Here is a 24,805-nt window from a genome sequence, read left to right as displayed (position 1 = left end):
ACATGAGAGCATCACACACTGAGGAAATATCAATTTATAAAAGAGAGGAGATACTCACTAATTCCCCACCCACACCTCTTCATTCCCCCTTCCTCTCCTTTTAGGTTGAAGTTAGTGTCAGGATGATATGAGTTGTGATAGCTCTTAACCACAGGTTAAGACATGGGGAGAACATGCCTTCAGATTGCTAGCAGAAAAGGACATATCTCCAGTCTGGAAGCTGGATCAGTGCTGAGAGCAGGGAATGGTGCCTGAGGCAATGAAGGATGGTAGAGCACAATTGGGTCTAGACAACTATCACACCATCAACTTTAATTTTTTAGTAGTATCTTTTTCCCCCCTGTAGCTGCTGTAGAGATGTTGTTTCACATTAAAGATTAATGCACACCATGGGGCTGGTCCCCATGGAAGCTATAAAGCTTACTAAAGCGGGATTATTTTGCATCTAAGGCAATATTATATGAGGTGCATTCAATCTAACGCCTAACAAGACTGAATCTGAAATTAATTTGTTAGGTGTCTTTATGGGGCTTCGCTGATGTGCACTGCGTTCTGGGGATTTTACAAAGAGGATGGGGAAAAAGGGGCAAGGATGTGATGGCTCCAAGTATATACAGCTTGGGTAGGAGAGCCAAGACTAAGTAAAAGCCAAATATGGCACAGAAGCCACCTCTGCATTAAAAGGGGAGGCTCGGGAGAGCCAGACACTGGGTTTTGATCCAGGAACCTAGGTTTCTGCTCAGCTCTGAACCTTCTGTGATCTTGGGCAATGCACTTACATGCTTTTTTGCCTTGCTTTCCAGCACAGAAACACAATAGCATTTGACTACTTGGACCATGAACTTGTAGGAGAAGCCATCATCTGGTTATAGCACCTAACAAAAGGCAGTCCTGCTACCCCACAGCTCACTAGGTGTTCCTGCCCTATGAGCAATGAATGAAAACCCTCTTGAGGTGACAGCAAGGTTTATAATACAGCAGTTAACAAAACTACAAGCTACAAAGGCCATTTCCACTCTGGAGTGCTACAGAGCAATGCAGTTATCTGGGTCCTTCTGGTTCATGTCAGCAAATATGACCATGCAATTAGCACATCTGTTAATAAACATGATCAGTGGGTGAGCTAAGACATAGGCTGCCGTTCACAGTAAATAAAAACTGGGAGAAGAAAATGTTAGATGTGCTGATTCTGACTCACGTTACAGTCAGTTTCCAGCATCATCCATCATGAAGGCACATCCATCAGTGCAAATAGGGGTTTCCATTACAACCCTTTTTATTTTGTTGGGTGGTTTAAGATGGCCTTATTCTAATACAAATCCAGCCTGGAACATTAAATGTTCCTTGTCTTGTGAGTCTTCAGGATTCTTGGAGGAAAAATAGGCAAGTACTTTCTGTAAAGTGCAAGTTGTATTTGAATGTACACTTAATTTCACGGTGATTGATATCTCTGTGTTAATTATATTCTATTTTAGGCAATACCTTTTCTGTCACAAGGCAGTGCCTTTTATCCAAGGAGTTCAAATTGAATTAGAGACATTAATTAAAGCTCTCAGCACTCTAGTAAGGCAGGCAAGTGCTGTTACTCCCATTGTTTCTTGAAACAAGAAGAAAGGAATAGAGCTGGGTGTCTACTTAGCCACTTAAAAGGCAATTTTTATACAGTGGGATAGCTCAGAATGATAGATTTTGCACAGAATGATACTGCAAGGTCTGTTTCATACAAGGGAGGTTGTGCAGCCCCAAATCACTGCTACAAACAGGAAAGGCAAAACGCAAGAGCTTTGACTCTCCATCACTTGCTGTGAATACTCCACTACTTCTCTGCCTTCTGGGATTTTCTACCTTTCTTCTAACCTCTGTACCTTTCATTCATCCCTTCTATTAGACTCAAGTTGATTTTGTACATATCCCTTCTGTTTTCTCCTCCTTGTGTTGTAAACTCTTTCCATCAGAAATGCAGACTCAGGAAAGAGTAATTACTGAACACATTATTTGCAGTAAAGAAATAAGTCCCCTATCTCTTTAAGCTTCATGCACCAATAATTCTTTCTTGTGTCCCACATTTGTTTCTTGGCAGGTTGAGAGAGGTTTCTGCCTGCTGCCATTTACCAGAGGGAAGAGGCTAACAATCGCTATTTGTATCTGAAACACTTCTGTTCTGCAGCAACTTCACACACTGCTTTAGGATGCTGATAAATTAGTAAAAGACTGAAGTGTCAAGGGAGAGATGAAACAGCTTATGTTAGTTTAGAGCTCGACCCTGCAAAGTGACAATCGTCTGACCTCATTTCAGCAAACAGCTTAAGTGTATCCTTAATTTTAAGTCTGGGAGATGCCCTTCTAGATTTTATTCAACTACTCCTTCTTTAAGTTAACTGTACATTCACATTCCTGCTAGACAGGTAACTACTGCCCTACACCTTTAGGATTTAACTCATGTTAGGTCACTGAGTGCAACTGAAGCAACAATATTTATGTCCTGCCCCTAATTCAGAGATGGCTCATGAAAGTGCTAGGAGGCAGATACTGCCCATGAAGCTGCTTTAACTGTCTTTTGGAAACACTGGTCAGCGATCCAATCAAGCTGAGGACATCTTTTCTATGTCAGGGCCAGGGGAAAACAGGGAACAGGGATGGAGAAGGATCAGGAAACAAATCTGTCCAGGTTTGTTAGGTCATAAGAACTTCTGTGGATAAACCTGAGCTCTGGGAAAAAAGAATTTGGCTGCTTCTGATCTACATATCTCTATAGATCAAACTGCAGGTGCTGATAACTGACTAGAGTCAGAGATGGAGGTGCAAGTCAGCAGTGGTTCTGACATTCTGGATGTCTCTGGCAAGCAACATTGTAAAATCCTGAATGATTATAAAGCTGTTATTTTATGGAAGTGTGATTTCTCCATTTGAGGCAGTGATGGGTGAATCCCTCCCCAAACCTTGGCTATTCTGCACTGACCAGTGCCTACATTTCCACTTTAAAATATGACTGAGTGGTTAGACCTGAGGGATATTCATCAGCTGAAACATTTCTACATGAGGAAAAGCAAGCAGAAAGGATACAAAATACCTCTCCAAAAATACCAACACAACCCCTGGATTCACTTAACTTTTGCCAGATTGTTCATGCTGAAAAATATAATGACTGGGAGATGTCAGTGTTTTGGCTGTGAGAGCACCAAGGGGAAACATTTCCAAATCTCCATTTAAAACTATCAGACTTTTCTTCCCCTTTCTCCTTTGGATTTATCTTTTCAGCTTCTTGAGGGAGAACAGTGATGAAAATAGTTCCTTTGACCCCAAGTGATTTAGAGGAGAAAAGGCTTTTTTTCCTTTCAGTTTGTCAACACTGTGCTCACAACTTGTCAGAATATTCAGTGAACCAAAAACATCCTACAAATCCTTTGTTATTAATGCAGTTCAACCAGCAGCCTAGAGGAAGCAGGTTTTGCACAGAAACTTGACTTATTCCCTGCCTCTAGCGAGGTGAGAATCACACTGGTAACAACTAAATACCTGGTTTCAGCTCATTTGTCCCCACACTTCAGCTAATATAAACTACTGGTTCAGTTTTGATGAGGATGAGAGGCTCTTTGAAACCAAAGAACTGCAGCAGGCATGTAACGTCCATCAAGTACAACATCAGGTAGTCCTCATCATAAATCTAGTAGCCAAGGTGCCAAAGCCACAGCTCTGAAATCCAGGATCCATAGGCACTAGGTTAATGGATCTACTTAGAAAGAGGATCCATCTAACAGTGCTCAGTAGAACTGGGAACTAAATTAAAAGGAACTTCTGCATGTACACACTGATTTACATGCTGAAGTATCACATTCTGAAGACAGCCCTGCTGAATCTGAGACTGGAACAGGTATCATGCTAGGTGCTGCACAAACAGACACCAGAAAGGTGGTCTATGCCCCCAAAAGCTTACAGTCTAATCCAAAGACCAAGGACACCAGATGGCCAGGGACAGATGGGGGAGCACAAGGGAGCAGTGAGATAATGCTGCTCAGCGGGCTTGGAGCAGTGGTGTCAGCACACCAGCAGCCCTACTGTTGGCAAGATTGTGATAGCTATTGTCAGAAATGAGAGTTCTAAATAGGGAGGCTGGATAATGAGCTAGCTTTGGAGATGTTTGTGAGGAACTCCTCTCATTTGTGAAGTGGCAGAGATAGAATGAATATAGATGGTAATAATAATGATAAATTGCACTTTTCTGAGCTGCTTATTAAAAAAAAATATGGTGGGTGGTGAGCAGTGATTTCTATTAAACACTGCCCTGAACTTGAAATTATTCCTACTATTATTAAATTATTGTCCAAGCTAAGCCACTTCTCCATAATTTCATTTTAAATTACACCAAAAATGCAGCTCTGTCCTCTGTCTTCCTCAGTATTTATACACCTCGTATCAAAGTCCTGTAATCTCATAAGTGTTAATAGGTTTTTATCCTTGCAGTAGCTCTAGGAGATTGGGAAATGCTGTTTTTTCCCATTCTGCAGAATGGGAATTGAGACACAGGCTTGATTAATGGCTTGTCCCAGATCATTTTCGAACTGCTTCAGGAATTCAACCTGAATCTCTTAAGTCTCAGCTCAATGCGACATCTCCTTGCAGTACCCTTCCTACGCACCTTCACGCTACTATTCCTGAATTAGCTAAGACTTGCCATGGAGCTGCTTAGGATTTTTTTGGACTGCTCATTTTATGTCAAAAAATGCCAATTCATCAGAGGCAGAACACTTGGTAGAAATTTGTTGCTTTAAAGGGGGGAAAAAGAAGCATTTTGATAAAGTCAGCTTTTCTTTGGAACAGAATGTGTTGAGTGTTCCATTTGGAAAGGATCGGTTCAAGATTGTGTTTTGTTTTTCATTACATGTTGAGTACTATGCATTCAAAATCAAAATGAAGTGTTTTCTTAAACAGCGTGTTTTGACTGAGCCAAAATTTGTTTTGTAATTTATGCTTTCTGCAATGTCCAAATTCATTTAGTGCTCTTCTTGCATTTTGGAAAAAAAAAAAGAAAAAGAAATACCTGTGAACTATACCAAATAAACTGAACAAAAATCAGACTATTCACTACTGTTGACTTGAGAGATTAATCTGAAAACTAAGTTCAAAGAGGTCTGCATCAGAGTCCAGAAACCCTGTTTTTTGCTTTCATGCCTGTTCTGTTCTCTGTCACAAACTTGCCTTTCTAATACCTTTCATTGCAACAATTAGGACCTGCAAGCAGAAAGCTTGAAGGAAAAACAGTAATCGATGTCAAAACTGCCCTGAAGAGCAATAATGGAACATCTGATCCTAAAGGTCAACTGTTATCCCACACCTAACATTCTTTGCAACAATACTGTTGTTCTGAAATTCGTTCTTGGGCAGGGACTTCACCACCACTGCCACACAGAGTAATCTCACTCCATAGGCAAGGTAATGATGTTGGGTTTGGTGTGTTAGGAAGCTGAGGTTACCTAACAATCCTTACAAATGATTCACCTTCCTGGTTTTCTTATCCCTCAGAAAGGAGTTTAGCTCTTAACCTGGGGCTTTTGTGATCCTCAGCTCTTATTGGAGGAGCAGAATAGGTTAAAATCCACAGGCTATTGCTTCTGCTGGTACAGCTCCTGCTGCTTGGATAATGACAGCCCTGCCTGCCAAGATGAAAAGCATCATTTAACTGAGCTCTTCCTATGAGCACCAGGTTCTGCCACCATTCACACTGGATGAAGCCAAGGGAACCAGAAGCAGTTGAAGAGGGGAAAGAAGAAAGACCCCAAGTTGTTGATGACTGCAAATTCTGCCCCTGGGCACATCCACCTCTCTTACCACATTGAGAGAATGAAGACTTTGCTATGGCCATAAGAACTTTGCTGTGCGTTTAGACATACAGGCTCCTGTAGCTTTAGACCCTTGCCCAATAGCCCTGCCAAGATACTCAAGAGACAAGGTGAGTCCTCATAAGGTCTCAGACTTCTGCAGGCTGAAGATAACTGGGTACTGCCATGGGCTTTATATACCTGTAACTACCTAATAGATACTGCCCAGTGACTTAGAGATGTGTTATGGGGATCTCTTAAATATTTAGGACAGATTCCTTTAGTGCACAGGACACTGGTCTGAGACTGAAAACACATGGGCTCAGGTCTCTCTATCACCCTGCCTTCCAATATAGTGGAAGCTACACACACATTAACGCACAGGCACTTTAATTCAGGCTAGATGTGTGAGCCAGAAGGTGTAATAACACCATTTTATCTGCAGCTTCTGAAGCAGAAGCCAGGAATCTTGAGCGTGGGTCTCCCTCTCTAAGCACACATTTAGGCAGGCTCTGTAGCCGCAGGTTCTGTTGGAAGGTCTATTGAAGTCAATGAGCCTTGGGTTGGATCTCATCGCAAAAATATAATCAAATAGCATATTAACTCTTAATTTGGAATAGTATATTAAATTAGAAGCTCAAATTAACCTGAAAAGCATTTATATAATGAGAAGATTTAAAATCTGTGTATCATGAAGGTGGGAGAACTCCAAGCCAAAGGGGTTTTCACCAGCCTTGAATCCCAGAGCCAGCCTGCCCAAAACACTACATTTCAGCCCATTCCCTAGGTCCTAAGTCTGGGATTTCCACTGAGACAGAGCGACGTGTGGAAAATAAAGCCATCTTGTACTTATCAGTATTAATCTGTCAAACACAGGGGACTGGTACTAGCTAGACCCCAACCAATGCCAATAACTGAAAAATACCACAGGATACTAAGGATCTGCACTGGCATTCCACCATCACAAATAGCATCTTCCATCCTGCAGCACAGATTTGTTAAAACACTGAAGGAACTCAGTCGTTGCTAGGATTAAAGTCTGAAACCACGCAGGTCTGAGGATCTCAAACATGAAAGCAGCTTGGTATCCAAGTTTAAGACCATCTCTAGCTGTGAGTTTTCTTTATTTCCTTCTTTGAGTCTGTTCTGCTCTGTGCTAAATCCATTTTCTGACCACCTGGAGCGTTTGAGTCTTGGCTGTGATGTTTGTCTGTTTAGATAGACTGCAAGTAGAGCTGGTCACACAATTGTGACAGAACAGTTCTTAGCAGGAAAACGCCTCTCTCTTGCAATCGAAACGTTGCATAGGAACGTGTCAATTCTGACAAACTTTTTGAAGTCTAAGGTGTCAAAACAAATCATTTTGATTCTCTCCATTTCAGTCATACTGGAATATTTCATTTTGAGGAGAGAAACACATTTTTATGTTGTTTCAATTAATTTGTTTTGACATTTTTACATATTCTGTATTGTATTGCTATATTTCAAATATACTGCATCTTGTGTAAAATATTTGCTATTTGTTTATTTATGTGTTATCACTAAACAATGCTAAATATTTCCTACAGCATTCTAGTTCTTCAGCACCACAGAAACAGAAGATAATGACGGTCTCAAGTGAGCATTGTTTTTGAATTTTCAGACCATAAAAGCTTTGTGGGAGCACGGTTCTCATCCAAACTGGAGCTTAAAAGCACGACCACAAATCAGAAGGCAAGACTTTTCCCAAGGATAGAACATGTCCATTTCCCAAGCAGCTCCGTCAGCTCAATGACTGCATAGCACAGCTTCCCTCCCCTCCTCAAATCAGAAAACCAACTTTTCTGCTGGTTAAAAGAAGTCTACCTGATTTTCCTTTTCTTCTTTTAAACCAGATTTGTGCTCCTCTGCATAGCAGAGACGAATTGCTACCCATGAACTCACACCATCGAGTCTGTGGTAAAAGTGGATTGAAAAGCAGGGCAAGGCAAGTGGCAAAGGGGAGGAAGGAGAAAACAGTGGTGTGGAGCCTGTAATGAGGCAACTCTATTGATTCTTCATTTCATGGATGAAAATGTCCCCAACGGCTCCTGTGCATTCACTGCAGTTCAATAAGAGATGGAGGGCAGCAGGTCTCAGTGCTGAGGTCTGCATGCTGCGTGCTGCTGGTGCCTCTTTGCAGGGCTGAACGTGACAGACTCTGCTCCAAAAGTACATACAGAGAACAGCATACACAAAAGCAGGGCCCTGATCTAAGGTTGTGCATGGAGCAAGAGACAGTGCATGGCTATGCATGACCACTTTTCCCTTCTCCTCTCTTTCATAAGGCTAAAACCAAGTTTAAATAAGGAGCAAAGGGTGTTCCTTTCCATGGCAAGTCTGCCACCTCCCCTTGGAAAGAGGGTTTAGTGCCAACCACCATTGTGCCAACCACCTATGCAGGGGTGAGCACAGCGGTTTATGCAATGGGAATAGAAAGAAGAAGCATTCCCAGTCTTTGGAGGTTTATTTGAAGTAGCAGGGAGCTTTTCTGTCTGCTTTTCCTCTTAGAGGGATACGCCTCCACCACCAGACACTGCAGTTTAGAATGTGAATTCCCCCCACGCAGCTGCTTCAACATGCACCTCTGCATGCAGATGTGCCTGGTTATCTACTCTTGCTCCAGCTGGGCTGTCACTACAGATTACAGCTTTGTGCTAACAGTGAGTAGTGCTGGAGCCTAAGACTTCCATTAAAAGCCGGTATTTCCACCTTCCCGCCGCACAAATGGCTCTGTCCCAGGCGATGTTTCTGTACACGTGGCCTCATCTCTGGGGTGGGAAAGGAGCAAAGTGCCTCAATTTGTTTCTGTGTTAAGCAACAATGGAACAAGTTGAAGGCAGAAGATATTTGAGGATAATATGTTTTGAAAACTGTGGATTATTTACTTGAAAGTTGAATTTATTCCTTGTCATCAGCACATTCTAATACTGTAACCCCATCACTCTGACAGCTGAGCACTGAATTACCCCTTTGGAAGAATCCTTGAAGGAAATGCTTCGTCACCCCAAGCCACAATAGAGACTCTATCTAGAAAGAAGGAATGCTCCTGCAGGGAGAGATTGCCCATCCATGCCAGACACTGCAAATCATTAGCCCTTCATTGCTAGAAGGTTTGAAGGCTGCTGACAGATCAAGAAGAATTGGCATGGACACTTGACCTTTCTCCATTGCCAGGAGGAAATCACTGACCAGGAAGAACAGCACATGCTCTACTGGGCTCTACAAAGGGGAAGAAGAGGGTCTGGAAGCATTCAGAGCTCTTTGGAAAACAAACACTGCTGCTTCAGCACAGCCTGTGCAAATGGTCAGCATTGCCATCACTCATGGGCATGCTGATGGAGTAACTTCCAGTTCAGCATGTGCCAAGTGTCTTCACACCTCCTCCTGCTCCAAAGAGGACATTCAGAATGAATGCACAGAAGACTTTCTTATGGATGCTGAATGATTCACACCTTTGCAGGCTGGGAACAGAGCAGAACACACTAAACTGTGGTTTACAGTTTCACTGACATGGTGTCCTGCCAAAGGAAGCAAGGAGTCCCTTCCACCAGCATGCACACTGCTGACTTCGGCTAGATTGCTAGCTTTTCCCTGCTGCTTGATAGATCCTACATGCCTCTGCAGCCTCCCCGAGCGACTCTGTCTGAAAGCAATCCAGAGCAGGTGTCACATTTGTTTCTTCAACAGCCTGACTCCCATAAAGATCTTCTGCAATCAGCTGGCCAAAGCCAAAGCTGAAAAAACACCTCCATCGCTGGTCATGAGTAATTAATTCTGCTTTGACATTCCCCAGGGCACCTCGCAGCTAGTAAGAGCTGCTGGAGAAAGAGACACTGCTGTGGAAAAGGAATAAACAGACTTGCCTCAACTGCAGCCATGGAATTAGATAATAAATAGCTAGCTAGATGAATAATATTCTGTGAGTGGGAAATCAAATGCAGAACAGGAATACAGCTAGCTGGCTTATCCCTGGGAAATCAAAGGTGTTTGGAAGGAGTTTCTAAAGAAAGAAGGGTATTTAGAGTCTACTGTGCTCAGGAACACATAGCCTGAAGTTATCCATCATGTCTAATGTGACTGCTACAATGACAACTATTCTTGGACATTTTATTCTTGGTATAATATTCTTGGACCAAAGCAGCTCAAGGAAATTTCCTCTTAATTTACATCTCTGCTCTCTCCCTCCTCCTGCCTGGATTGAAGACTACACAACGTCTTTGTTCCCATGGCATCAACACAGTTTCCCCCACTAGCTGTTGTGTGCTTGGTCTGTGCTCCTCAGGGAACTATAGGTAACAAGTGAAGCATGGATCCTTCAGGTTCTTCTATCTAACCCTTAAATGCCTCTCCCCACTAAATCCATAGCTTCTGTCCAGATTTATCCATTAACAACACAACAGAGTTTCCAGTGACAAAAATATTGCTCTGCAAGACTTGAAGAAGTCAGCAGGAGTTGCAACAACACCTCAGATTCAGGTACCAGCCCTGTGATGTGCATCGTGCCAAGCAGATGGTGGTGTAATCCCTGCCAGCATGCAATGCTCAGTGCGCAGAGAGCACCCCTAACCCCTGTCTGATTGAATATGCATATTCACATCTGAGTTTACTCAGATGTGCGCAGGGACTTCTACTGCCTGTGCACAAACTCATCCAGATAAATCAAGAACAAGAGATCCACGTCTTGAGGTCCTGTCACAGCAAAGAGGAGGAATCTGCTGGTTCCTCTTCATGTACACATCACCCACTCCTGTGTTTGCTCTCCTTTTGGTCCCTGTACCCCCGAGGATACAAGTCCCACCTTTCAGAAATGCTTATGTATTCAGTTTGGACTTCCTGCTCCCATTGCATTGGGGGTTCCTAAGCATGCAGCTGATTCCTCTGCGTTCCTGCATACCTTCACCTGGAATCTGAAATCAATTCAGATCACCCTCTTCCATCCCTCCTTGCTACTCTTCTTCACCCATTATGCTCATTTATCCACCACAGCAGACACAGCCAAGACACCTTATTAACATTTGCCACTTCATTAGTAACCTTCTACAGGAGGAGCAGAGGAGGAGAGAAGAGGAAAGCATGTAAAACTGGAATGTAAAGAACACTGAATTAAAAGTAGAGTAACACAGAATTGAAGGTGTGAATAAGAAAGTACAGGAGCAGAAGTATGAGTAAAATCTTACGTGTGAGAAAGATTCATAATTAATCCACAGTCTAGTGAGAGCAAGGGAATGGAAGTCAAGACTACAGTCTTCTCTATGTGCTTCTGCTACCAGTTTACTCAGACTTCTGACAAACCATTTTACTTTCTCCTTTTTTCCCCCCACTGCTTTCTACCCTTTGAGTATATGTTATTTGAGATACAAATTGTCTTTAACCGTGTGTAGCATAAAGGAAACTGCAATCATAGGCACTAAAGATGCAAGACATTTTAAACACATAGTTAAATTAGGCACAGTGAAGCGCTTGGGGATTGACTGCCAGTGTTTATTAATTCAGGTTGAATTTGTTAGATAGTTACTGTCAAAAAATGGATTGGGGAAAATTCAAAAGAATCAAAGTACATGACTGAGTTATTCCTTAACTTAAATGCTTCAGATTGAAATGTTTACAAAGTGCATCTAGAAGGAAATAAAGTGAAAAACAGTTATGAGAAAAAGTTATGCATTTCTGCATCATTTAAAGTTTAGAAGTGATTTTCTATTCTCCTTTCCTTTTAGTCCCACATATAAAAGACTTTTTATTCTTCCCCCCATGTCAATTATGTTTGAAAAGCTAAAATTCATTTTTTGCTTCAAACTGACAAAAAAAACCCCAAACCAAAAATGATTATTCACCTATCCCTACCAGGAATTACAATAACTGCCTGTCAGATCTTCATAGCAACATGAGGGAACACAGCAAGGCTGAAAGTCTGAGTTTAAGCTGATGACTTTCATAGTCCTCTGCTCTCTTCTAGTCTGAACCTGCCTTCAAAGGAGAACTTACAGTGAAATAATTAGACTTACAGAAAAATAAATGAACAAAGCCTTGTATCAAAAATAAAGGGAAAGTTCCTAACAAATAATCTTGACATAGGTTTTACTTTTTCCATTAGACGTAGCCTTATTTTGCTGATTTATTCTACAGTTACACCAGCCGTTTTAACCATCTATTTCTCCGAATCCTCTCTTCACTTCTCTGGCTTTCCTTTTATTTCATTTCATTCTCTAACATGCAACCAAACAAGCCTGAGGTTCCTACAGCACATCGGAACATATGATGTCCAAGTCCATCTGACATTGAGCAAAATTAAAAGCAAAACTCCCTGCAATCAGCCAACCCTGATTCAAACCACCAAAGTGCTCTTTGGATGAGACACAGACAGGCAAGGATGGGAACAGCATGTACCGAGGCTCCTGCTCCTCAGACAGCATCTGGCATCTGCTCCTGATCTCTCAAGCACTGGACCCTGATCCCAGCCACATACCAGCAAGCTTTGTCCCAGAGGTATTCAGAGAAACATCGCCTGCTTTGCTTCCTTCATCCACTGGATTGAATGAAAATGAGGCACTTCTGTAGAAGCCAGCCATCTAAATATGTCTGGGTGTTTCTACATCACCAAAGAATTTGGCTCCTGCATTCCTTAGTCATAAGCATGCATTTATATTAGTTTGCTTTTGGGGTTTCTTCAGGAGGAAACAAGCTTCAATTAAGAAGAAACTCAGTTCTGGGTGTATTTTGTTTTCTCAACATCAATTGTTGGCAATATGAGCAAGCACAAACCCTCCAATAGTTTATTGTCATCTTCCACAGTCCTTCAGTGCTATCCCAGAAGATAGTGCACCATCAAACCCACACGCACATGGGGTATGGAAAATGCTTCCTGAGCATCTTGCTACAAAAATAGTGTATTACTGAGCTGGAAATCAGCCCTCACATCCTTTCAAGAGCCTAGAAATTTAAAATTACACATAAAAATAAAATCCAGAGTGTCTCTCAGCTCTCCTGTTGATTTCCCCAGTTCCAAATCTTATTTATGGAGGTCTGCAGAAGAGCAGTAATGCTGTGCAAGGGCAGCAGAGTGTGTATTTGTCCGCAGGCCTTCTGTCCACCTCTATTATGGCACCCGAGGGAGGGTCATGCCCCCAGCATCACAATGTCCCTGTTATCTGAGACACGATAGGTTTGGGGACTGTAATTCTCCGGTCTCAAGGCTCTACAGAAGAGCTCCCTTGGATGAGCAGCAGAGAAAGAGAGGGAAAAAAATATGCCATCGACAAGATTTCTGGCTTCAAACTTGAAACCAAAGTAATGAGAAGCACTGCAGGAGAATCTACTGGTAATAGGGACTTATCAGCCTCTTTTGCTCTTCTTTTTAATGTAAGCGTCTTTATCATTAATTGCTATTTACTGCAAATGCTGAAGTTGGTAAAAAGACTAATATGCTGCACTGAAACAGCAGTTTTGATTCAGGCTTATTAAAGCACAATGCATACGTGTGCATGCACACATACGCTTGCACACTTCATTGTGTGTTATGCAAGTCAAAGCCCTATATCTGTGTGCAACGGAATGAAACAAGATACAATTGCCATAATCTTCCTTTATATATTCCAGTAAAAGGCCAACTTCATTAGTGATCTTAGGCAATGAGAAGAGAAATTAATTCAGGCCAGATTGCTAAACATTAAGCCTTTTGGGGGGGGTAAAGGAGAGATGGATGTAACCCAGTGCTGCTTTTGCCCAGCGCTGGAACAGTAAAGACTCGGCACTGCTGAACACCAGTTTTTGGGGGGCTGCATGCCCTGAGGACATGGGTTGCTGAATCCTTAAGAAAAGAAAAATCCATATTTTCCCTCATACGAAACTTGAAGCTGAGTTCTCTGGGTGGTTCACATCCACGGTGTGAGCTGGAAGGCTCAGACCGCAGCACTGACTGTAAGAAATTCAGTTCCTGTGCATGGGAACACATGCATTTAAAAAGCTTTTCTGAAAGGTATCAGCCTGAGTGACCTGCCCAAGGTTATATATAACATGTCAGTGAGCACTGGGATTGAACTATCTTGCTACAGTGCTGCTTTATTCACACAGTGCTGTTGCATCCCGAAACAGCCGTTGCTCTCGGTCCACTGTTACCTTCCACTCCTTATCACAGCCTCCTTAGAGACACATCTGTCCTGTGCTCCGTAAACCATAATATACCTCTTTTATTCTTTTATTCACTCTCTCTCACCATGCAGCTTTATTACAGAACCCTGAATTATCCAGCCTAGTCTACAATCTACTTATTCCTGCCATCCATTCTCTCTTTCGACCCTTGCCTCACCTTTCAGCCTTGTCAGTGTTTTAAGTCTTCCAGGTACTTGAAATGCAGTGACCATTCTGATTCTCAGGGGGAAACCCAGCAGAATTTCACTGAGGCCACTCTGCTGGGCTCATTTCTCTCTTTTAAATACAGATGGCTGGAAATCAGGAACTACCACTGGTCTCTGCAGTCACGTTTAAACCTATCCTTCAAGAATACTAACTCACAACTGCCATTTTAAAGCTCTGATCCCATTCTTGCCATCTATAAAATTTTATTCCCCTCCCTTCTCTGCTCCTTCCATCAGAAATCAATCGTTCAGTAATGCAGGTAAACTGCAATCCTACCTCACAGCTATTTTCTTTTTCATGCATCTTTCTCATGCATTTTGCAGAATGAAAGTTCCCTTGTCCATCCATCCTTCCCCTTTCCAGCCAAGCCTGGAAGCACAGCAATCATTGCACCTACACAACACCTTGTCGTCAGGTTTTCACCTCCTGGTCACATCTCTCTCTTGTTTGCAATCCAAGCAGCAAAGGAATCATTTGTCCTGATATAGCAAATCATCTTAACATTCACACTTACCTTGCCAGTAAACTTGGTATTCCTACCTGCCAGCTCGCTCCCCCCTCCTTCACCGACCACCAGTCACACATTTCTCAGAGCTTTATTCCACCTACTGTTTAGGCTTTCCTCACAGCCAACAGCTTTTCATCCTTCCCACCTTTCTGAAGGAAACCCAGTTTTACTACCTGTCTCAGCTCCTGTGCAGATGACACCATGGAAGAAAAATCACCTCTCTGCTTACCTGGAGATGCTCACAGCCACTGGACAAGTGGCTCTCAGCAACTGCCATCTGTAGAAGCTGAACTCCCCTGTCTGTACACAACAGCCTGCTCTCTCTTCACCCAAACGTGTCTTCAGCAACAGGAAAAAATGGCTGATATGAAAGAAAGAGTATGGAGGAAGGCAGGTTGCTCCTTCTTTCCACCAATAAGGAAGGCCCCAGTGATGGTGGCAGACCATGGACAGGATGTAGGACTGTGTCCAGCACAAGAAGGTGGACCTCCACCTGGGGGAGGCACTGAGGGACCCTCTGGTGCATGGGGACAAATGTGGGGAGGGGAGATTGGACATTAATAGGCTCCATAACTGAGCTCTCTCCACTGTTATTTCTACCAGGCTAGCTTGGTTAAATATCTAGATTTAACGAACACGGGATTTCTCTGTCTCGTCCTTCCCACGTAAGCGTGGGCAAGTTCTTTAAGGTGAAATTTTACAAACACCTTGGAGGCTGATTTTCCAAGTGTTCAGCATACCCTACTGTGATATTTAATGCCCTGTTTTCTAAACATCTTCCATCCCCTTACCATCGATGTCTTTCCAGTTCTGCCAAGGCCAAGCCAGACCTCCTGTTCCTGCAAACTGAAATGCTTCCACTGGCCCTAATAGAATTTGAATTGATCCCTGAGCCTTGTGCTGCACGTTCTCTGGTACTGAGCAGAAGGGACAGCATTCCTTGTTTCTTTTCCTCTGTCTGGACTGTACAGTATAAAGCACAAGGAGACTCCAGGCTCATCTAAGCTCTGCACTGTCCTGCAGATCACAATGCTGATAGAGGAAACTGAAACGAGTGGCTCAGGGTCATTGCTGCTGCTTATAACCACCCATTTTATGTCCTACTTCAATATCTACTGTAATCAGTGAAATTACTTTTGTGGGAGTTGACACAGAAGAAGAGATTGTTGGATTGATATTCTGTCTGGCATTGATGAAAACCTTTTTATAATACCTTAATCCAGCACCCACAGAAAGCAATTTGCTAATCTCTTGCTGATTTAGCTTCTAGCAGGATCGACCGTATCCAGGCACATTACCTGGCCAGCCATATTATCTTCTTTCTATGCAGACAAAAAATGTCCTTCCTGACCCCAGAAGATGGTCAGCTTTTGCTTTGAAGCGTGAGATCTGATTACCATTGTCCCAGATTGCAGAGCTGTGAGTGCTATTAATTGCTACCAAGTTACGTAGCCTTTTACACTTCAGATCCAACCAGACTTTCATCTTGGTGACATCCTGCAGCAGAGAATTGTGTAGCTTCACTATACACTGAAGAAAAGGACTATTTCCTTCTAATTTGCTTTAAAAGTTGTGCCCTTTAGTTTTGATGTGCCCCATTGTTCTTGTATCATCAAAGCGTTAAGATATTTCTGATCACTTTTTATTCTAACCTTCATATACTTTTTTACTAGAATTCAGAAGTCCCTTCTTAATCCCAGCTCTCCCAGACTAAATGAACTATTATTACCAGGCTTTCCTCATTTAACTTGTTAGTATTTATAAAGCAATTCAAAATATATTAATATGGTTCAATTATAACATAACTTCTGTTTTCCAGCCTTCCTTTTAATGTCTCAAGAGTCCACCTAATTTGTTGTCAATCTCCATTGATTCTCCCTCTGATGATATGTTAGTCTTTACAATATACCGGGGAATATTTCTTCTGCCTTGCTGACCAGCATTTTTAGAACAAAGCAGCTGAACTCTGGCAGATCATAAACATGATTCACTCTGCACTCAGCATATATACGGATTTGCTGTTGCTTAGACTTTGATCCTGGAAACAGGTTTCATTATGTGCATGGGACTGTAATTAAAAATTCATCTGTGTGATGCAGACTGCAGGATCAGGACCTTTGCAGTCCTGATAACACTGAGCCAGTGACACTTGAGCACGCATTTGAAAGCAAGCCTGTATGTGATATACTTTCAGCAATGTACAAGTACTGGTTGCATACTCTGCGGAAGTGAGGCCTACACACCGTTTAGATAAGGAGAGTGATCTGATGGCTACCCAGTCACAAATAGGGGAGAGATGGATGGTGAGAAATGTTCTCACCTTATCCTGCCCATAGAAAGTTGGAGGCACCTAAGGAAATCATGTGGTACCAGATCTAAATATCCCAAACAAAATATTTTTGCAGACAATTCATAACGAATTCCATTGCTGCAGAGTAGCGTGAAAACTAAAAACATAAAAAGGCTCAATAATGACATAGTCATACCTACAAGATCTCTGATTCCTAGTGGCATTACACATGACAATCCTGATACAGCTACTGACTTTGCATGTCCCCAGACAGCTTAAAAGTTATCCCAGGAGTGATCGCATTCATCCGTGCTCTTCTAATCCCTTCAGTGTCCTACTCTCTTGGTTAGACCCCTTCCCAGTTTTTCCCAGTCTTAACAATGCCTGATCCAGCTCCATCACAAAAACATATCACTTCTTCCTCCATGTCACTACCAGATACGCCGAGCAACAGTGATCCAGTTCCGATTGCTGTCTTTAAACATTAACTCTTTTCCCCCAAGAAGCAAATAAGATTGATACATATATATTTCTAAATGCACAAAAAGGATTCTACCAAAATATTTACGAGAACTCAGATTACCCCTATTAGGCTATTTTAAGCCAGAATCATACAAATTGTGGGAGAATCCTAACTGGTGCCTTTTCCCTCGCTGATTAGATTTATCTAGTTGCTGGCCTAAAATATGGTAAAGCAGCCCACCATCATTTCTTAATACTTAATAGTTCTCTTTTAGGACTGTGGAAATGGCAGATAAACACATTATCAGCATTCTCAGGCATAAAACAGCAAAGCCTGGAGTTGTTTTGCAGAAGCTACTCTGAATTTGGGCAACATGACATAAGCAATTCTAGAAATAGCTGTTGGTCTTCAGGCTACATTACATGTATCCTCACTGCTTCTTTTTTATCTCTGTTCACCATTTCAGCACCAACATTATGCAGCCCTTTGTTCATTCTTGACTTGGACTTTCACAGCATTTCTGAAGCATTCTTCAGTCTCACCTTGTGCATCCTCAGCTTTCCCGGCTGCCTTGAAACACACCCTTGATTTTGACTGCAAATCTCAGGGAGCATAGAGCAGTGTGAGAAGTGCCTGCAATAACCCTAGTATCCTCATTCTCTAGGCAAAGAGGTGGTGTGAGCCAGGAGAGACCCATAGCCACATATGTACCCCAGCATATGTCCAAAGGCTTTGCTTACCCGCTCACCATCTGTACCTGCCTGCAGAGCAGTCACATGCAGAAAGCAGGCAGGCTGCTCCAGCACTGGTACCTGCCTCACTGCTATCTGCTCTATTGATCCCACAAGTCCACCTGCTCATTCCGGTTCTCTCTGCCTGCCCAGAATCATCAGCCTTTTCCCTTGGGTTGCAGTTCATTCCCTTCCATCCTTCCTCTGTTAGTTTTAATTTCTTTGTAATCTTCTATCTATTGCTCTGAACTATTGAACAAGTTCCTTGTATTTATTGCTCTGGTCCTGCAGCTACACCTGGAATGTGCTGCCCACATGAGGCAATGGTTTTAAAGCTCACCCTCCCCATCTTCCATGCAGCTTTGTTGAGGCAGCATTCACAACTGCAGAGGATAAATTACAACAAAGGTCTCCAATGTTAGCAATGTATCTGACAACCTCGTACGCAGCTCCAGGAGGGTAAAGAGATGGCTAAATGGGATCAGTTGTGCCGACTCAGGACTTCTGGCCAAAACTACATCCAAATTCATGATGGACACAGCAGAGTCTAGAGCAGAGGCCAGGCTCTAAATCATGCTCTAAATCAAACCCTAAGAAAGAGATCCTCACTCACCATGAAGCCAGTTAACTCGCTGGCTTCGACAGGCTGTGATGATTTACAGCAAGTGCTTCCAAGCTTTTCATGGGTACGCACTGTACAACATATTTCAGCTCTAATATGCATAGATATTAAAGTCCAAGCTGTAAGACAACCTCTCATAAGGCTCCAGGCTTTATCTTCTATAACCACCAGGTGAAAGAGCACACTTTCTATTAGGATAGCAGCGAGACAGGTTCCAAGCATGAAGACACTGGAAGAATCAAAGCTACTCTACTGGAAATCAGGCAGTAAGGGAGGATAGATAGGAGTGTGAGAGCTCCCTCTGCTCCTATATTCTGCTCTGATTTCCAGCAAAAAGCCCTGGAGCAAATTGTATTTTCTAGAGCTTCTCTTACATGTGAGAACCTCTCATAGCTTGGTTTGCAAGCTGTTGTGCCATTGCTTGGTACGTGACAGCCCAGAGCTGGCTTTATTATCATTTGTGAATCTCTGGGAGGAAAGATGTCACTGATGGCAATATTCCCCTGCACAGTGCCCACTGCTAACACACAGAGAGGATTTGTCCTAGGGCTTGAGAGCCATACTGGTGTTCCTGGCACCTGAATTTCTACATCTGTCCAGCATTTCTATCATCAAAATAAACAGTGAAACAACAGTGTGAGTCTGGCAAAGGCTATTCACTCTTTCCTCCTCTGCAGGCCACCATTTGAAGCTGTTGTAGATTACTTACTCCAATGAGTTGCTGCTGCTCTGACTTACTGTTATTTCTATTGCCAGTGTAAGATGTGATCTATCAGCAGTGCAACTAGTTGTTTTCCTGAAGCAGAAGCAGGGAATCATGCATACGAGTCCAGGGCACTGGGGAACACTATGTCTACATTTAGAGGCATGCCATAGCCAGAGCTGTAGAGGCATCAGTGCCGCCATGGGTACCACTCTCACTGTGGTACTCACCCAGCACTGTGCTCCAGAGGGGCCTGTCAGCAGGCACAGCAACAGCGCTGTGCATAGCTAAGCTCTGTCAGCTGCATCTTGTAGGCAACAATAAAATGAATGTAGAGCACATGACTTCAGAAGAACAAATAGCAAAAATAAATAAGCATCTTTCTCTCCTGTGATGCTGTTGCAGGTCCTGCCTCAAGGCTGCAAAGAAACAGCTCACTGAGCAGGGGGCTGCAAAGGCTTAGATATGTTGCATTAAACTCCCCAACCTAACCACAGGAGGAATCCTTGGTCTGACATGTTTATACCCAGTTTATGACACCTTCACGTAGATCTGATCCAGCATCTCTGAAGTTCCCTTCAGCTCAGTCTATATTAGCTGATCCTCTGATTTATGCAGTTTCTCCCATTCTTCCCTCCCACTAGTCCTAGCACTTCTTCCCTGAAACAGCACAGCTCGGCCTGTCAAGTCAGCAATAGCTATCCTATACCTACTCCCCAACCCCAGTGAATGTCACTTCATCTAGTCCATCTCTGTCCATGTTTGACTCTCTCCAGACACAAGAACCCCACAGATATACCCAGTTTCCTATTCCCCAGGCCTCTCTGCTTGGTAGCATTTCCTTTCTGCACACCGATTACAATCTATAAGCCTCCTGCAGCCCTGTCCAGCCCAGCTCCAATCCCCATGGGTCGGCTGGACGCAGCAGTGCGGTGGCACAGCAAGCAAGGAAAAACCTCCCCAGCGTCCAAGAACACCCTGGAGTACCACACACATCTTATCCTGACCCAGCTCAGCACCATGCAGTAACTCAGGATCCTGCTCTGCGTGGCAGCCATCTTCCAGGCCAGAGGAAGATTCACAGGATAGGACCACAATCCATGGGTCTGTTTAGCAGCCAGATCTCTGTGCGTGGATATTTTCCCTTTCTGGGAAGCTGCTCTGGAAGCAAACAGACCAAGGTCCTTGTGGCCGTTAAAAATCTCATGATACTTTTGCAAGAGGGATGGTGTAAATCAAGCCACAGGGCACAAGCTACTTAACTCTGGGTAATTTATATTCTGCCTCACCAAGTTCATCTCTGCACTTTCAATGCATGAAGTGATTTTTCACTTCCCCTGTAGTATTGGCTGGCACGGAAAAGCTGCTGGGCTCTGTCCCAGAAGTAGCTGCATTTCATCACCGGGTAAAAGATTCCTGCGTGCACCAGGCCAGATCCTCAGCGCTCCCGCACGCCCCAGAGGGTCGGGAAGGATCTGGCCCGGACCATTCAGCTGCACCTGGGCCCCTGGGAGAAGAGAGCCCCGTTGTTATGCACCGCTCCCCCCCGTACTATTATTATCTTCAGCGCTTGGCTCCAGCACCGCGGGGCCGGGGGGGGGGAGCCGGTCCCGCTCCGCGCCACTGCGCGCCCGGCGCTGCATGGAGCCACAGTGCCCCCTACTGGGCCAGGGAGGTGCCGCCCGCCTCCCTCCGCGGGAGCGCAGCGCTGCGCGGTGGAGGAGGAAAGGGTGGTGGTGGTGCCGAAATCCCTCCCTTACTCCCTACCCGCGAACGTGGTGCTTCGGGCTCTCCTGGCGCTCTCCATCCTCGCTTCCCACCTTCAGCCGTTTATCCCCCCACTCCAGTAAATTTTTCCTGCCTTCCCTGCGTCAGCTGGATCGAGGGTGTCGGCTGAGAGCCTTGGATAAACTCTGGAAACCCACATCCATGCCTGGAGGCAGGCACGGCTGCGCGGGTCTGGGCTGGAGCCAGTTTCTGCAGCGCCTTCCCGAGCAGCACTCTCCAGGCAGGCAGCGAGGCTTCTGCCGGAGCGAGGACGGGAGGATTTGGCTTTGAACCGTTTCTGTTATGCACACAGCTGCGAGGATTGTTTCCTGGCAAACCCGTCCCCACTTAAGGTTCAGCATCAGCCTTACACATACTCTTAATATAGTAAACAGCAGAGGTGAGGAGGGAACACAGAGCACCCTCCACCACCTCTTTTGGGATACCCTCTTCCTACAGCAAGCCCATTCCCCACACATTCTTCCTCTGAAGTTTTAACACAGACTTTAACCTCATTCTATCCTTGCACTTGCACAGCCTCCTCGCTAGGCCCCATAGAAAGAGAGGAAGAAGAGGAAGGTCAGAGCAGGGTGTTAATTAAATACATCTAACACCAGGGACAGCAACCCCCTGCACATACGATGTTATTTCTGACCAAAGGGGCTTGCAAAGGCTCGGGGGTGTTGGCACTCAAAGGGTGGGAGGGTTTTGCTCTGAAGCAGAGTAAGACTGAAGCAGAGTCTAGCACTGTATGCGTTTTAGCTATAGACGCATATGTGGTTTTGCTCACACACAGAGAGAAGCAGTGTGGCTCCAGCAGAGCCCTTCCCATACTCACAGACTCCAGCTCTTGATCAGAGAGGGTGTGATGAATTTGGGATTGCCACCGCTGCCCCCAGTCCCTGCCTGCCACTTGCCTGCCTTTTGAGTAGTGAAATCATCACCGAGTCCTGGGAACGTGCAAAGAGCCATAAAACAAACGAAGACATACAAAACATAGCAGCTTTTTCTGCTGAGTTGCAAAGAGCTTGAGTCAAACCTCGAATCAATGCCTGGAACTGACTATGAGGGAGAGGATGATGCTGAGGAACAAACCACCTACTGAGAGACCTGCAAAGGAGACAGCGTGTGTATGCTCATACAAGCATCTGAATGTTAGATTCACAACATAAGAATATCAATGTGGTTATTTCTGCATCTTACAGTGTGCTCCTGTGTAGGTCAAATATGTGTCTGAGTGTAGGGAACTGCAGAGCTTGAACAGGTCCTCGAATCCGTGCAAGAACGAGACCAAGATGCTGCGCTGAAGAGTGGGGACTTGCGCGAGTTCGGCAGCATGTGTTCTGTGTGCTTAGCGTGTACATGCCTGACAGGGACAGCGCGACTGCTTGTCTGTGTGGTGTGTGGGAGGGAGAGAGCCCGGGTTTGTCTGTCACTCACACGCAGACCTGATCAATCTTTTTCCTTTATAAGGAATTGAAAAAATATATGACCCTTTCACATTTCTTACACCAAAGCCTCATCTCCCCTTTTGCTCACTACCTCCTGCTCTCATCATTCCCCAAACACTTCTCTACAACTCTTAAGAAAGCAGCCTCACTGCCATTAACGAATTAATATGCACCCAGATGAGCAGCCAGGGTAAGGCATGAAGGACCCTCTTGTCCTACCTAGTGTAGATGTCAATCACAAGGCTAAATTCATAAATCAAGACTACCAGCACTTGCTTCTCTCCATGAAGACTGCATCTGGGAAGCGACAACCCCTCCCCTTCCCTACTCGCAAGTAAATGCACGGGGGGACTCTTCAAAGCCACACACTCACACCGGCAGCCTCCTCTCTCCGGATCATAACAGCCGGGCTACGCTGGACCCCGGGGGTGATGCAATGGCGTGGAGGTGCCCTCCGGGCTCCTCATTCCCCCACGGACAAGGCGAAGTTACGCTCCGCACCAGCCTCATGAGCAGCTGAGCCGGAGAGCACCAACCCCCTGCGCTGTGAGATGCAGCCCCAGGCATCGCTCCCCCCCCCGGCATCTCTTCCTCCCCTCGAAAGTAGAGGCGAGCAGCCCAGTGTAGGGTCCAAGGCGCCAGACTTCCCTCTTCCTGCGCGATTTGCTTTTGTCACTCGCGAAACCCGAGCAGCGGATTAAGCAGCGATGACACCATCTCCTTGGGGAGGGTCCCTGTGTCCCCCCCCACCCGCTCCGGGCTGTATCGATACTCCGAAACACAGACGGATCCTGGCTGCCTCCCACCCCGACTCGCGGCCAGCCCCCGGGGGCTGCGCCTTTCCCGGTAGAAGCCAGCGCTCCCAGTACCGGCGAATCTCGGCCCCGCGCTCCCACACACACTCGCTAACCGGGCTGCAGGACTTGTGCATCCCTCCGCCCGGTAACACCCCGCTGCTAGGGGCTCGGAGGAACCGAGGGGCCGTTACACAACGCGGCCGAGCAGGACCAGGGAGCCCGGCGGGAACGGAGCCGGTGCTGGGCTGCAGCCGCAGCGCTCGCCTTACCTGATGCTAATGTCCCTCTCTGGCGAAGATCTGCTCGCCCGTGGGTTTTATTCGGCTCGGTAGGAACTTGTGGGAGAGCTTCTGTGTCCAGCTCGCATACTGGGTGCTGGGCTGATAATGCAGGCGTGAAAATCCTGGGGCTCTAGCAGTCCTTTTCATGCTCAGACAGAAAATCCCCTTCCTTGATCCAGATCGCGGGCATTAAGGGCAGAGGCAAAAAAAAAAATAAAAATAAATCCTTTTCTTCCCCCTCTTTCCCTTGTTTTTTGTTTTGTTTTGTGGTTTTTTTCTTCCCCCTTCTCTTATTCCCGCGGCCCCCCCCTCTCTTCTCCTGCTCAGTTCGTAGCCATCGGGGGAAGGAGCAGAGGCAGCAGGGAGAATGGAGAGGGGGTTAGAAATAAAAATGAAAAGGGCTCCAGGAGGGAAGCGAGAGGCTGGGCTTGCTGCCGGGGGAGGGGCTTGGAGCGATCTGGAGAGGATGAATGGGGAAGAGGGAAGCAGGGAGGAGCCCCAGCCTGGCCATCTTATTCTAAGAAGTGTTTTGTACATAATTAGGGGAGGGGCGGGATGGGGGAGCAAAAAGGAGGGACTTAAGCTCCGGCCAGACAGAGCCTGAGCTCTGGAAAGGGAGGATGACACCGGGAAGGGCCGCTGGACGGGGATCTAAACTTGTCTGACCGTCGGATTTGGGGAGGGGGCTGGTTTGATTCTAGGCAGCTCTTCCATGTAATACTTTTTTCTCCCCCTCCGCCTTCGATTTTCCCCTCATGGATCCCGATCTGACGAGCAGGGAGCTGAGAGGAAGCGAAGGTGTCCCCATCTCCTCCTCGCCTGGGGGTCTCACCTCCCTCAGCGGTAGGGGGAAGGAGCTGCCGCCTCTTCCCCCACCGCCCCGAGCAGCGCAGTGCGGTTGTGGTTCAGCACCGCGGACAGCGGCGGCCCGGCGGGGCGGTGACGGGCGCAGCGCGCAGGGAGCTGAGCGGGGAGGAGACGGACGATCCCGAGAAGCAGAGGA

The 24,805-nt window shown here is 45.2% G+C and overlaps 1 protein-coding gene across 1 annotated transcript in view; it reads right to left on the bottom strand.

The window, feature by feature from the left end:
* BRINP1 (BMP/retinoic acid inducible neural specific 1) overlaps positions 1-24,043 on the bottom strand; it is an 86,535-nt gene extending 62,492 nt beyond the window's left edge. The window contains exon 1 of the mRNA XM_061352927.1: positions 23,791-24,043. The gene's annotated coding sequence lies outside the window, so the exon portion shown is untranslated. The remainder of the gene's footprint in view (positions 1-23,790) is intronic.
* Positions 24,044-24,805: the final 762 nt, after the last annotated feature.

The sequence above is a fragment of the Neopsephotus bourkii genome, unplaced genomic scaffold (assembly GCF_033783945.1).
Source record: "Neopsephotus bourkii isolate Nb327-2 ecotype Australia unplaced genomic scaffold, CSIRO-AGI_Nbou_v1 NB_659, whole genome shotgun sequence".
NCBI lineage: Eukaryota > Metazoa > Chordata > Aves > Psittaciformes > Psittacidae > Neopsephotus > Neopsephotus bourkii.
Note: the sequence above shows the minus strand (reverse complement) of the source record. Positions and strands in the feature narration are given on the sequence as shown.